This window comes from Erpetoichthys calabaricus, chromosome 5 (assembly GCF_900747795.2).
Source record: "Erpetoichthys calabaricus chromosome 5, fErpCal1.3, whole genome shotgun sequence".
Classification (NCBI taxonomy): Eukaryota; Metazoa; Chordata; class Cladistia; order Polypteriformes; family Polypteridae; genus Erpetoichthys; species Erpetoichthys calabaricus.
Window position 1 is genome coordinate 3294960 of NC_041398.2, and position 13092 is coordinate 3308051.

General features: G+C 41.2%; 1 protein-coding gene across 2 annotated transcripts in view; it reads left to right on the top strand.

Annotated features, from left to right (window-relative positions):
- Positions 1–13092, top strand: part of LOC114652426 (E3 ubiquitin-protein ligase TRIM16-like) — a 1019527-nt gene that overhangs the window by 175981 nt on the left and 830454 nt on the right. The gene's annotated exons all lie outside the window — the stretch shown is intronic.

Consider the following 13092-nt stretch of genomic DNA (forward strand, 5'->3'; position numbering starts at 1 on the left):
CATAGGGTCCTTCAGTTCAGAATGAATTCACTGTGAATGTCTGAAGACGAGGACTCACCGGTCAGTCAGATGTTGGCCATACTGACAGAGTTTGGTGTTTTAGTTGATGTCACATTAAACTTTAAACTGCACCTCCTCCTTGTCCCCAGATTTGTCACTCTTGGTACCCTGAAATCTCCAACATCTTCACAAAATGAATTCTTGGTGAGTTGGCCCACACTTGACATGGGTGCACATGTGTGGGTTTGCAGTGGACTGGCACCCCGTCCAGGGTTGGCCCACCTTGTCCACAAACCTGAAATTGAAAAGCGGATAAGAAAGACAACGAATGGACAGAAGGGGTCACTGATTGGTCAGTCGCCACACTACTGCCTCTTGTGGCCACTCTAAATATTACACAGCAATTTATACAAAAAGGAAATCTAAAAGATAAAAGCAGAAAGCATTCAGTGAAATCCTGAGCAGTGAAACATGAAAGCAGAGAATGAGAAACAATCAGAGAGTCAGACGAATGGAGACTTTAACAGAAGGACTGAGGGGTGGGACTGAAGAATAAAGTAAAAACACAAGAATAAAACCCCTGAAATAAAGAACTTTAAATATTATATCTAAAACTAATTAAGATTTAAATGAATTAAGAGCAAAATAAGGGAGACACGATCACACAGTCACATGACCTTCAGAGCTAACAGCTGAGCTGATTCTTCTGTAGCCAAACTGCCCCCCCTAGTGGCCACTCTCAATATTAAATGAATGGCAAGGCTGAGGGGGAGGAAAGATTTGGGTTTGATCAAATGAATATTTAGTGCAGATTTCTTAATATTGTCATTACCTTTAAGGACAGTGCAGCTTTGTTAGGTTATGGAAGATTCTCTATGGGAAAAGAACATTTATTTTGATTAAACTTTTTAATAATACATTTACAAAATACAAGTGTAATAATTGTTTACATTTTGTATAACAAACTCCCAATGGTGTTTGGTGAATAAACAATAAGTATGACTGACATTTGTCAAATCTGCTCATCTGTGACCTTCTGACTTGTCACCACCTCTGGTCACATCTCCTGTGTTGTCTGATCTGAAGATATAACACTCCGTATTGATGATCCATTTCTTAATAGCGCTGGAAAAGTCAGAATATGACAATGGGGTGAGTAACAAATAAGATGTTGATTTGGATTGAATATTTGATTTGTAAGTCTAGCAGTGAAGTCGATCATTTAGACCTGAGCAGTGCTCTCCATTCCACATCTGAGTGTCTGCACTCTGTCATGTGTCCCGTGTGTCCGCTGTGCCCTTGTATGCCCACTCCAGCCTGACTACACACACACACACTACTGAGATGTTCAGTTACTGATAAAGATGGACATTAAATGGTGAGTTAGACACTCATGGACACCACAAGAAGTTGAAGTGCAGTGAGGACTGAAGTCAGCTGTGATGTTTCATTTTAGGTTTCATTTATGCCTTAGGGCGGCACAGTGGTGCAGTGGGTAGCGCTGCTGCCTCGCAGTAAGGAGACCCATGTTCGCTACCCGGGTCCTCCCTGTGTGGAGTTTGCATGTTCTCCTTGTGTCTACGTGGGTACTCCCACAATCCAAAGACATGCAGGTTAGGTGGATTGGCAATTCTAAATTGGCCCTAGTGTGTGCTTGGTGTGTGTGTGTGTGTGTCCTGTGGTGGGTTGGCACCCTGCCCGGGATTGGTTCCTGCCTTGTGCCCTGTGTTGGCTGGGATTGGCTCCAGCAGACCCCTGTGACCCTGTGTTTGGATTCAGTGGGTTGGAAAATGGATGGATGGATGGATGGATTTCTGCCTTAAATGTTTTTTCTTTAATCTTTTTGTCATTTTGTATTAATTGTTTTATAAATGATATTGATTTTATTGTTGTATGTATGGATTGTTGATGAATATTTTCTTTCTAAGTTTTATGTTTATGTATTTTGTTAACTTTGTTGTCCTTAATTTTTTTCTGTGTATTTCATGTGGAGCCCAGGGGGGCGGGGCCACGTGACACTGCAGCAGGAGCTCCGCCCCCAGGGGTATTTAAGAAGAAGCTGCAGATGATAGAGCTGCTCCAACACTGGGCTCTGTCCTGTCTGGTGGGCTCTGCTTCACGTTTTGATGTTTGGTGGTCCTTTTGGTCTCCTGCTCTGGTTTAGGTTTGTTGGATTTTTGTTACTTGACGGTTTTGCTTTATAATGTCTGATTTATTTTTTAAGCATTTTTTAATCCTTTCTTTAATTTTTTTATATAATTATTTACATGTTCAGTAAACTGTGTTTGATTTTATTGTGCCAGATATATTTTTGGTTTTCTACATTTACATTTTCTCTCTTAGTAGATGCTTTCATCTAAAAGACATTAAAGTTAAGATCAGTCTCTGGACTGTTTGGGTACAAGTGTGATGGTGAGCAGTGGGCCCAGTTGGTTTAAATTCTGCTGACAAAGGGTTAATGTGCAGGGCACCTTTTCCGAGTTTGTGACATTAAAAGTGGTGTCCCTCAGGGTCCGCACTGGGGCCGCTGCTCTCTTTAATAATATTTACAAATAAACGAGAGAGGAGAATCACAAAGAGAGAGGAGACGGAGACTGACGGGCTGACTCCATGTTGAAGTTGATGACCAGTGAAGTGTTGTGTGTCACTGCGGTGTGAGAGTTCACTAAAACACAACGTCTGCTCCTGAATGAGTAAAGAACTAGCGACAGATAATATTCAGTCAGTGAGTCGTCTCAGTAAGACAGAATTAGAGAGTAAAAGGTCTTAGCGTCAGGACAGGGGGCTCTAGTAAGAGGTGGGCAGCACGAGTGTTCATGAATAGGAAGAAGTCCAAACGGTGTAAGCAGAGCCAAAGAGGGGAACACAGACAGGAAAGTCAAGTTGAATAACTTCATGGAGAGACACCCAGCAGGCGGTCGAGCATCACAGGAGCTTAGGGGGCCAGCGGGTGTTACAGAACTGCACTGTTTAGCTAACCTGATATTCATCTGAACAATCAAACTTCAATAATGTAAATGTAATAAAAAGGGGCTGACAATCTAAGTAACCAAATCCTAATTTTAAAATGAGGCCAGCACATCAAGTCCTGTTTGATGTTGGACTTGTGGACGGTGCCTTGGACGGGTCAGTCCTCCTTGAAGGCCACATCTGCAGGAGACCCCCAGCTGGTCGAGCCTGGAGGAGGAGGAGGAGGTCACTGGCCTGTACTGTAGTAGACAATTGGTGGGCCTGGACCCAGGGGTCCTTCATGGAGAAGGTGTGCATGGTGTAAACTGCTGTTACTCTTGAATGCTTGCTGTGCTATTGGGAGTGGAATTCCAAACCTGCTGAGATGTCTGACACCCCACTGCTGCTCACTTGTCACTTTATCTTATTTAACAATCTCAATCTACTGGCAAGAATAAAGTGTGAAGAGGACAACTTAATGTGAGATGAAACTGAAATCACCACCAAGGAACTTCTAGAAGCTGCTTTAGAATCCAGTGCAAGTGGATTCACGTTGTCCTTACTTATGAATGTTGAGCACCTGTTAGCCCTTCAGTATCTTCAAGTGACGACTACATGTTGGGTCATCTGACTTCACTGCTCACCTGATGGGATGTTCAGGATGACAGAGCTGAATTGAAATGAGATGTGGGATTACTTTTTGTGTGGTTGATTACTGTGAGTCACATTAATGTAATGTACAGGTGCTGGTCGTAAAAAGTTGATTTATTTCAGTAATTCCATTCAAAAAGTGAAACTTGTATATTAGATTCATTCATTACACACAGACTGATGTATTTCAAATGTTTATTTCTTTTAATGTTGATGATTATAACTGACAACTAATGAAAGTCCCAAATTCAGTATCTCGGAAAATTAGAATATCAATTAAGACCAATGCAAAAAAAGAATTTTTAGAAATGTTGGCCAACTGAAAGGTATTAACATGAGAAGTATGAGCATTTACAGCACTCAATATTTAGTTGGGGCTCCTTTGGCCTGGATTACTGCAGCAATGTGGCATGGCATGAAGTCGATCAGTCTGTGGCACTGCTCAGGTGTTATGAGAGCCCATGTTGCTCTGATAGTGGCCTTCAGCTCTTCTGAATTGTTGGGTCTGGCGTATTGCATCTTCCTCTTCACAATAACCCATAGATTTTCTATGTGGTTAAGGTCAGGCGAGTTTGCTGACCAATCAAGAACAGGGATACCATGGTCCTTAAATGAGGTACTGGTAGCTTTGGCACTGTGTGCAGGTGACAGGTCCTGTTGGAAAATGAATCTGCATCTCCATAAAGTTCGTCAGCAGCAGGAAGCATGAAGTGCTCTAAAACTTCCTGGTAGACGGCTGCGTTGACCTTGGACCTCAGAAAACACAATGGACCAACACCAGCAGATGACATGGCACCCCAAACCATCACTGACTGTGGAAACTTTACACTGGACCTCACACAACGTGGATTCTGTGCCTCTCCTCTCTTCCTCCAGACTCTGGGACCTTGATTTCCAAAGGAAATGCAAAATTTACTTTCATCAGAAAGCAGCAGTCCAGTCCTTTTTGTCTTTAGCCCAGGCGAGACGCTTCTGACGCTGTCTCTTGTTCAAGAGTGGCTTGACACAAGGAATGCGACAGCTGAAACCCATGTCTTGCATACGTCTGTGTGTGGTGGTTCTTGAAGCACTGACTCCAGCTGCAGTCCACTCTTTGTGAATCTCCCCCACATTTTTGAATGGGTTTTGTTTCCCAATCCTCTCCAGGGTGCGGTTATCCCCATTGCTTGTCCACTTTTTTCTACCACATCTTGTCCTTCCCTTCGCCTCTCTATTAATGTGCTTGGACACAGAGCTCTGTGAACAGCCAGCCTCTTTAGCAATGACCTTTTGTGTCTTGCCTTCCTTGTGCAAGGTGTCAATGGTCGTCTTTAGGACAACTGTCAAGTCAGCAGTCTTCCTCATGATTGTGTAGCCTACAGAACTCGACTGAGAGACCATTTAAAGGCTTTTGAGTTAATTAGCTGATTAGAGTGTGGCACCAGGTGTCTTCAATATTGAACCTTTTCACAATATTCTAATTTTCCGAGATACTGAATTTGGGACTTTCATTAGTTGTCAGTTATAATCATCAACATTAAAAGAAATAAACATTTGAAATACATCAGTCTGTGTGTAATGAATGAATCTAATATACAAGTTTCACTTTTTGAATGGAATTACTGAAATAAATCAACTTTGTCATGATATTCTAATTTTATGACCAGCACCTGTAATCTTCTAAAATGAATGCTGAGAAGAAGACTACAAACAGACAATGAACGTAACACCATACATTACATACACCATCAGGTGATGAACACAAGAGACACTCCTGGATTTGTAAGTGTGGCCCGATGTTAAGTAGCCTGTCCCTGAACCTGCTGCTGCTGACCTCAGAAAATCTCAAAACTGTCTCAGCAGCCAAAGACAACAGTGGGGCCCGATGTCTGACGTAGTTTACAGCCTCTATGGCATGGACCACCCTGCTCAATTTACTGAAGGACAGACGAGATTTAATGTCATTTATTTACTTAGCTCAGTGCAGATGGGCTACTTCATGAACGTGACATACATATACCGTAGTGAGAGACCCCATAAATGGCACAGTGTAAGACCTCCGCCATGTTTCAGCAGTCACAGGATCTCATGTTCACATCAGATGGTGCTTAGAGATGGAAAAGAAAATACAAATAAATCACAAGCCGTAACAGTCAGGTGCTCACCTTTCACAGGTTGTGTGTTCAGAACAAACATCAAATTCTGACATCAGATGACCGAGTATTTATCTTTTGCCAGAAACATTCTGTTGAAAAGTCACGGACATTAAATTTCATCTGTCACAATTCAGCCCACCATGTGTGCTCTCCAAGCCCCTCTGTGATGATTCAACGAATTCTCAACTATATGCCAGTCCACCTATCTTGGTATCATCTGCAAACTTAACTAGCTTGTTCCTTATATTCCTATCTAAATCATTTATATATATTAAAAATAGGAGCGGCTGTAACACTACCCCCTGCTGGTCACCACTCTTAACATCGGCCAGTTCTGATGAGGCTCCTCACACCATCACTCTGGCACTTGCCATGTGTTGCTCATTCTTATCCTTAATATTTGTGTCCATTCATTTTCCTGTGATGTGCATTAGGCTCTTGGATCTCTCTGGTCACCTTTTTATATAACAGGATAAGATTTGACATTTTCCAGTCCTTTGGAATTTCCCCAGTGCACAGTAACATCCTAAAAATATGCATCAGGAGTTTATATCTGTACTTGCTAACCTCCTTAAGAACTCGAGGATAAATACAATAATAATAAGAAGAAGAAGAATACATTTTATTTATATAGTGCCTTTCCCATGCTCATGGCCCTTATTAACCCTTAAACTGCCAGCTATAGTCCCTTCCCAGTGCCATTTGCCAGCACGCCGGAGCTGATCAGTCCGTGCCGTGTATTTATTGAGCAGCCAGCTCGTGCCCACTGGCGCCCCCTGCAGCCTCACTGTCCCTGATTGAGCCGCTGCACTAGACTGGCCTGCCAGCATCAGCGCTGACCTCCGTGTGTTTGTGTTCAGCCCGTTCAAGTGCAGTTGGCTCGGTGATTTACTGACTGTCATCAATGGCGTCAGTTACACTTTATACATGTAATAATTGATTGTTGCATTAGTTTTTTTTTATAGTGTTTACAGTTCATTGGCAGGGTGTGAAATGATCAGTTGTTGCAGTAATTGTGGTGTTCTTTGCATAAAAAAAACTGTGTTCCATTACAATTTTACATTGTCTTTGTGAATTGTGACGTTTACTTAAAAAGTGCAGCAAGAAAAGTATTTGGCGTCCAGGGATGCATTAGCCCCCAAGTATGATGCAGTTTATATTATTCACAGCTTTATTTAATACTGAATCATAATTGTACACTTTGTGGTATTTCTTTGTACTTATTCAGCCCGATCGACATCTCAATTTGCGGTGCTGTAGGTCGCTCTGGCCCTGTCACTGATCTTTAAATTGAATCTAGAAGTTCGTTACTAGTCGTTACGTTAATTGTCCATAAGAATACTTGCAGTGGTGCCGTGTGATACTCAAACTGTAATCGCATACATTTATATTTAAAGGTGTGTATTCACTTATTCACATGTTTGCTTGTACAGAGTTCAGGGGCCTCATGTAATACGCCGTGCGTAGAACTCACACTATAACATGGCGTAAGCACAAAAGCGGGATTGTGCGTACGCCCAGAAAAATTCAGATGCAGGAATCTGTGCACACGTAAACTTTCACGTTCTTCCACTACATAAATCCCGATCAGCGTGAAAAGTAACGCACGTGCACGCGCCTTCTGTCCCGCCCCAACTCCTCCCAGAAATACGCCTTTTTGAATATGCAAATCAATATAAATAGCCTTCTGTGAAAAGATAATGGGAAAAGCACGGGAGAAAATGTAAGAATTTCAGCGAATACCAAGTGGAGGCAAAGGAAAAACGTACTATTTGTTGGTTTAAACAGTGATATAATCAACAAAAGGAAGCTGATCGAGTGACAGAGTGTCGGAGAAACTTGAAAGATCAAGTTCACAAAGTCGCACAGTGCCCGAAATAAAAAAGAAATCACATATCAAAGTCACCGTGAAAAGGCAAGTTGTAGCCCACCATCTGAGTGTCATATGAAAGCTTATTAGAGTACAGACAAAAAAAAATGGCACACAGTAGGAAAAAAGCACGAAATGTCAACTTTAATCTCGAAATTTCCACTTTAATCACGTAGTTTATTTTGCCATTAAAGTAGAACATCATAAATTTCATCTTAAAATCGTTTATTTTACTAGTTTCTCAAGTAGCATGTTAAATGCTTTGTTCTGTGTTTGATCTTCTATGTGCTCTATGTGTGTGAATCACTACGTGCTTCCGTTCTTTCTCTTTCTCCGACAGGACACAGAATCCATTACATTCGAGATATTACAGCTCTCTGAATAATTAAAATATTGAGATGTATACGTGATATATTTTTCATGATGATAGCAATGAAAGCATGTTATTAAACATGGGAACACGGTGGCGCAGTGATTGTTCATATCTCACGCAAGAGGCTTGCTGCGCCATGCGCGACCTTCGATGAAATAATTTATTACAGAAGTACTGTCTCTTTCAAATGTACTTTTCTTTCTCCAAATACCCAATCGCCACACAATCAGCTCTGTAATAGACATTAAGCCATTTGTAAGCTTAGAACGCCGATTCTTCAAAACTTTTAAGGAACATTGAAATATCTTCGTAGTACATGTTTAATTATTCTATTCGTCTATCCTTCCAGTGTCGCGTCAGCACCAGCAATAATAAAGCGCAAGGCAGGAGCTATCCGTGAACCAGCTATACGCTGCGGCACCGTGTCCTCACATGTTTAATTATTAACAATACTGATTATTTAAATGAAGTTAAAGTTTTATCTGTATACTATAAGCAACATATTTTGCTGCATTTCATCTTAAAAATGATATTGTCATCATACGCGCTTTATAAAGTAGCGCAGGTTGTGCAATATTATAACTGCAGTGTAAGTTTACAGTGAGGTCATTGTACTTATAAGTACCAACAGTTCTACAAGGAGCACTTGATGGACTGATTGAGTGCGTTTATAGTTCTTGGGATGAAACTGTTTCTGAAACGCGAGGTCCGTACAGGAAAGGCTTTGACGCTTTTTGCCGTGGTTGAGGTAGTGTGTACTTGAAACTGTATACCGATAATTCTCTTTCCGATCATCTGCTGCTGTGATTCACACTCAGATATAGTGATATAAATACTCGGAGTGGTGCAGCGAGAGTAATATGGAAAAAGATGATCTGCTGTGGCAACCCTTAACGGGAGCAGCAAAAAGAAGAAGAAGATGCAGTGAGAGTTACAACGCTAAAGCAGTTCTGGTATTTGGAATACTATGGCTATTCCCTGGCCCATTATATTGCTACAGGTTAATTACAATCAGATGCATTACACTAATAAACAATATGCAGTTAATTTCAGTGTATTTATAAAGCCGCGTCAGGAATGTGGGTGTAAGAAAGAAAGGGTGACCACACAGGAACAGTAGTACTGCTTTGACGCTGGGTGCCGCCAGTCTGCAAAACCGAGCGGAGGAATTGCGTACGCGAAGGAATGAGTTACCGTGGAAATGTGCGTAGCTTTACGCCAAGTTTAGGTTTTATACATCGTGATTTGAGTGTGGAAACAGGAGTACGCAACATTTCTGTGCGTACGCACCGTTTATACATGAGGCCCCTGGTGATTTTAATAATTAGTTAGTTATAAATGTATTCTCTTTTATAGTTTGAACATGGATGGGAAAAAGAAAAGAAAAGTTGATCTTGAATGTTGTGTGTTTAATGATGAATGGGATGTAAAATAGTTCTTCATATAATCGGATTAAGTGAAAGGATAAAGCCGTACGTCTCATTTGTAAAGACACTGTTGCTGACTTGAAAGAATACAATGCCGCCATTATGAAATAAAACATGCTTATCGCAATATAAAGAAAAGGAGCGTTCAGATCAATTTGAATTATGATGTCGTTGTCTGCGTTCTCAGCCAGATTTAATTACGAAAGCAAACTGAAGCCTTAACCTTGGTAAGCTACAAGGCTGCTTATGTTTTGGCTAAAAACCATCGATGGCAAAATCATCAACGAATGTGTGATGGAAGCAGTGGTTGAGTTATGCCCAGAAAAACTTGATCAGTTTAAAATGATAAGTCCTGCGCTAAATGCTGTTGCTCGTCGGGTCGGAAATATAGGAAATAGCACATCGAGCAAGTTGTAGGCAAAGCCCAATGTTTAAGTCGGGATTCTCTTGCTGGATGAACCAGCTGATGTCTGTAAGACCTCGTAACTCGTAGTATTTGTTCATGGCGTCGATGATGAACTTAATGTCACACTGGAATTAGCGTCACTTCACAGCATGAGAGAGGATACCTTCAAAGAAATTCAAAAAACACAAACAGAATATATTTTGGACAGCTGATGGAGGACAAAACATGTCTGGTATGAAGATGGCTTTGGTTGGATAAATCACAAAAGCTTGTGAGGATGCAGGAATATCAAAGCCAATGTTTCTTCACAGTGTTATCCACCAACAACCACTCTGTTGAGAATACGCTGATATGAGCTGTGTCTTCAAACCTGTTATTTCGATGGTAAACGTCATTCGCTCTCATGCACTTCATCATCGCCTCGGTCTTTTCTCAAGGATTGTGATTCCGAGTGTTGACTTGACATTTTATACTGCAGTCCGATGGCTTAGCTGTGGAAAGGGTCTTTCATCTCAGGAATGAAACTGATATATTTCATACCGAGAAAAACTATTATGAACCACTTTTATCAGATACCGAGGGGCTTTGGAAATTGGCATTTCTGCAGATCTGGTGAACCACATGAACAATTTGAATTTAAAGTTGCAGGGTGAAAATAACTTATTTGTGATTTATTAACTCATATCAAGGCATTCAGAGCAAAGCTGATACTTCAGGAAGGCCTGGTGAAAGATTGTAACTTTGCTCATATGCCGTACTGTGCAGAATTGCATAAAAAGGGTGAAGCGGAATTTCCTTACTCGTTCTCAAATTTAGTTATTTCAGATCTTAAACAACAATTTCAGAAGCGATTTGCTGATTTGGACACCAATGCCAGGGAAATTTGATTGTTTCAAAATCCGTTTGACTGTGATGTCGCTGATGTACCAAGTCAAATTCAAATGGAAATTAATGAACTTCAGGGAAATGAACATATTAAAGATACATACAAGGAAGGAAACTTGATCGATTTTTATAAATTTTTGACCTCTGAGCAGTTTCCAAATTTGAAGAAATTAGCTTGTAAATTTATCTCCATTTTTGGGACAACACATCTTTACGAACAAACGTTTTCCTGAATGAAAGATATCAAGTTAAAATACAGGACAAATTTATCTGATGAACATTTGAAGTCGCTACTTGTAATTAGCATTTCAAAATTTGAACCTCAGTTTAATAAGATTTTAAAATCACAAAAACAGTTCCATCAATGGTTTATTATAATTTGTGACTAGCAAAATACCCGCGCTTCGCAGTGGCGAAGTACTGCTTTAAAATTTTAAATAATAAACTGAGGGAAGATGTACCAATAATTTTTTGTTAAGGATCTCTTTGTATACCACGTTGTCAGTTCGCCCCTCCGGTTGTAATATGACCAAGCTGTGCGCTGAGCTTACTCTTGAGCATGCAACGTATAGTTGGCCATGTGAAAAGCTATCTTGCCTCAAATCAATGCCAACCTTTTGTGGGTCTGTCCCTGAGACTTATTAATTGTCATTGTGAAGCAGAGCCTTACTGGAAATTGGAGGCGTTTGAATTGAAATGGGAGATCAGAGGGTATAACGGGGATGCGAGGAATAAAAACTCTCTCCCCTGAGCCACCGTTAGTAAAAATAGTTGCCTCAATTAGGTTCTTTTGCAGAAACATGACCTGAAGTCTCGTACCATTACAAAGTTTCGGTGGCTGTAACTTTCTCAGTAACATTATTGGTGGTCCAACCTTCAAAATTAGATTATGCTCAGGAGTGCCTGGAGGATTCAGAGTGTGGACCGAGCTGCAGGCTATGGACGTATATATGTACATAAGTAGGATTCAGTTAGCGCTGGGAACCCGCGTACCAAATTTCTTGAAGATGGGCCCATTAAGTAACAAAGACTATTGGAAAGTTCAATATGGCGGCCAACAGTGGTGTCATACCACCGAAATAAGTACATACATCGCTTTCGGTTAACGCAGGGAAGCCGCCTACCAAATTTCGTGAAGATGGGGCCATAAATAAGAAAGTTTAACATGGCGGACGTTGTCGACCATTATGACCGTTACGTGTAGAATTTCGCAACCTGCTTAACTTTTGTAAGTAAGCTGTAAGGAATGAGCCTGCCAAATTTCAGCCTTCTACCTACACAGGAAGTTGGAGAGTTAGTGATGAGTGAGTCAGTGAGGGCTTTGCCTTTTATTAGTATAGATGTATATGTGTATGTATACTGTATATGTGTGTGTGTGTGTGTATATATACTGTATATATGTGTATGTATTTATATAGATATATATGTGTGTGTATGTGTATATATAGTGTATATTATATACAAGGGGGCTCTGCCCCCTGCTCGCTTCGCTCGCCTACCCCCGGCGTTGGGTATCCTGAAATACATTAGTCGACCCAAGCAGCACATTATTCCTAACTTCACTCCGCAGTAGTGCCACTCACAATATGGCGGTGACGCCTGCGCCTTCACTCCACAGTAGTGCCACTCACAATATGGCGCTGACGCCTGCGCCTTCCGTACTTTATGTACCCGTGGGGCCTCCGTAGCCTCTTCCATTAGAATCTGGGCTGCAGCGCAGAGTCCTCTTTTTTGCGTGGCTGTCGGTAGTCGTTAGCCATGGGCGCGTTGTTGCTTCATTTCTCATTCACGTCAGTTGAGCTCTTTCATTTTTGGGCCATGACTCCTTCATGCACGGTGGATACAACTTCACGTGCGGTTTATGAGATGCGTGCTGTACGCGCCTGCACAGTACGTCTCATGGTCCCATCGCCGTGTACCTGCGTCCATGCCATCCGGTTTACCATTCTCGGTTAGTAATATGGATATATATATAGCTGTACCCGGCCACGCGTTGGTGTGGCTCGGTCTGGTTAAATGGAAAAGAAAGAAAAGAGAAAGCGCACATTTCTAATATGTTTAATTTCACAATGCTTGTGAGTATACAATATTTTTTGTTGTTCCATTGTCTGTGCAGAATGTTAGACTGAATAATATTGTTAAGTTCGTAGACGTCTTTGTTTTTGGCCTCAAGAATAGCTCGTTCACTCAGCCAATCGTGATTCTTATAATTGGTTTGAATATTGGGAAATACTTTTTCAACCAATTCTTCTTTTGACGTCACTAAAATGCAGAAGTTATGAGGCAATGAAATTCGTCCTGAGGTCAGATCAACCAGCACCTTTCCATTCCCAATTTCCAGATTTCTCCAACCCCGTTATTGACAGTTTGCATTATTTGATCATAAATGCCTTTTT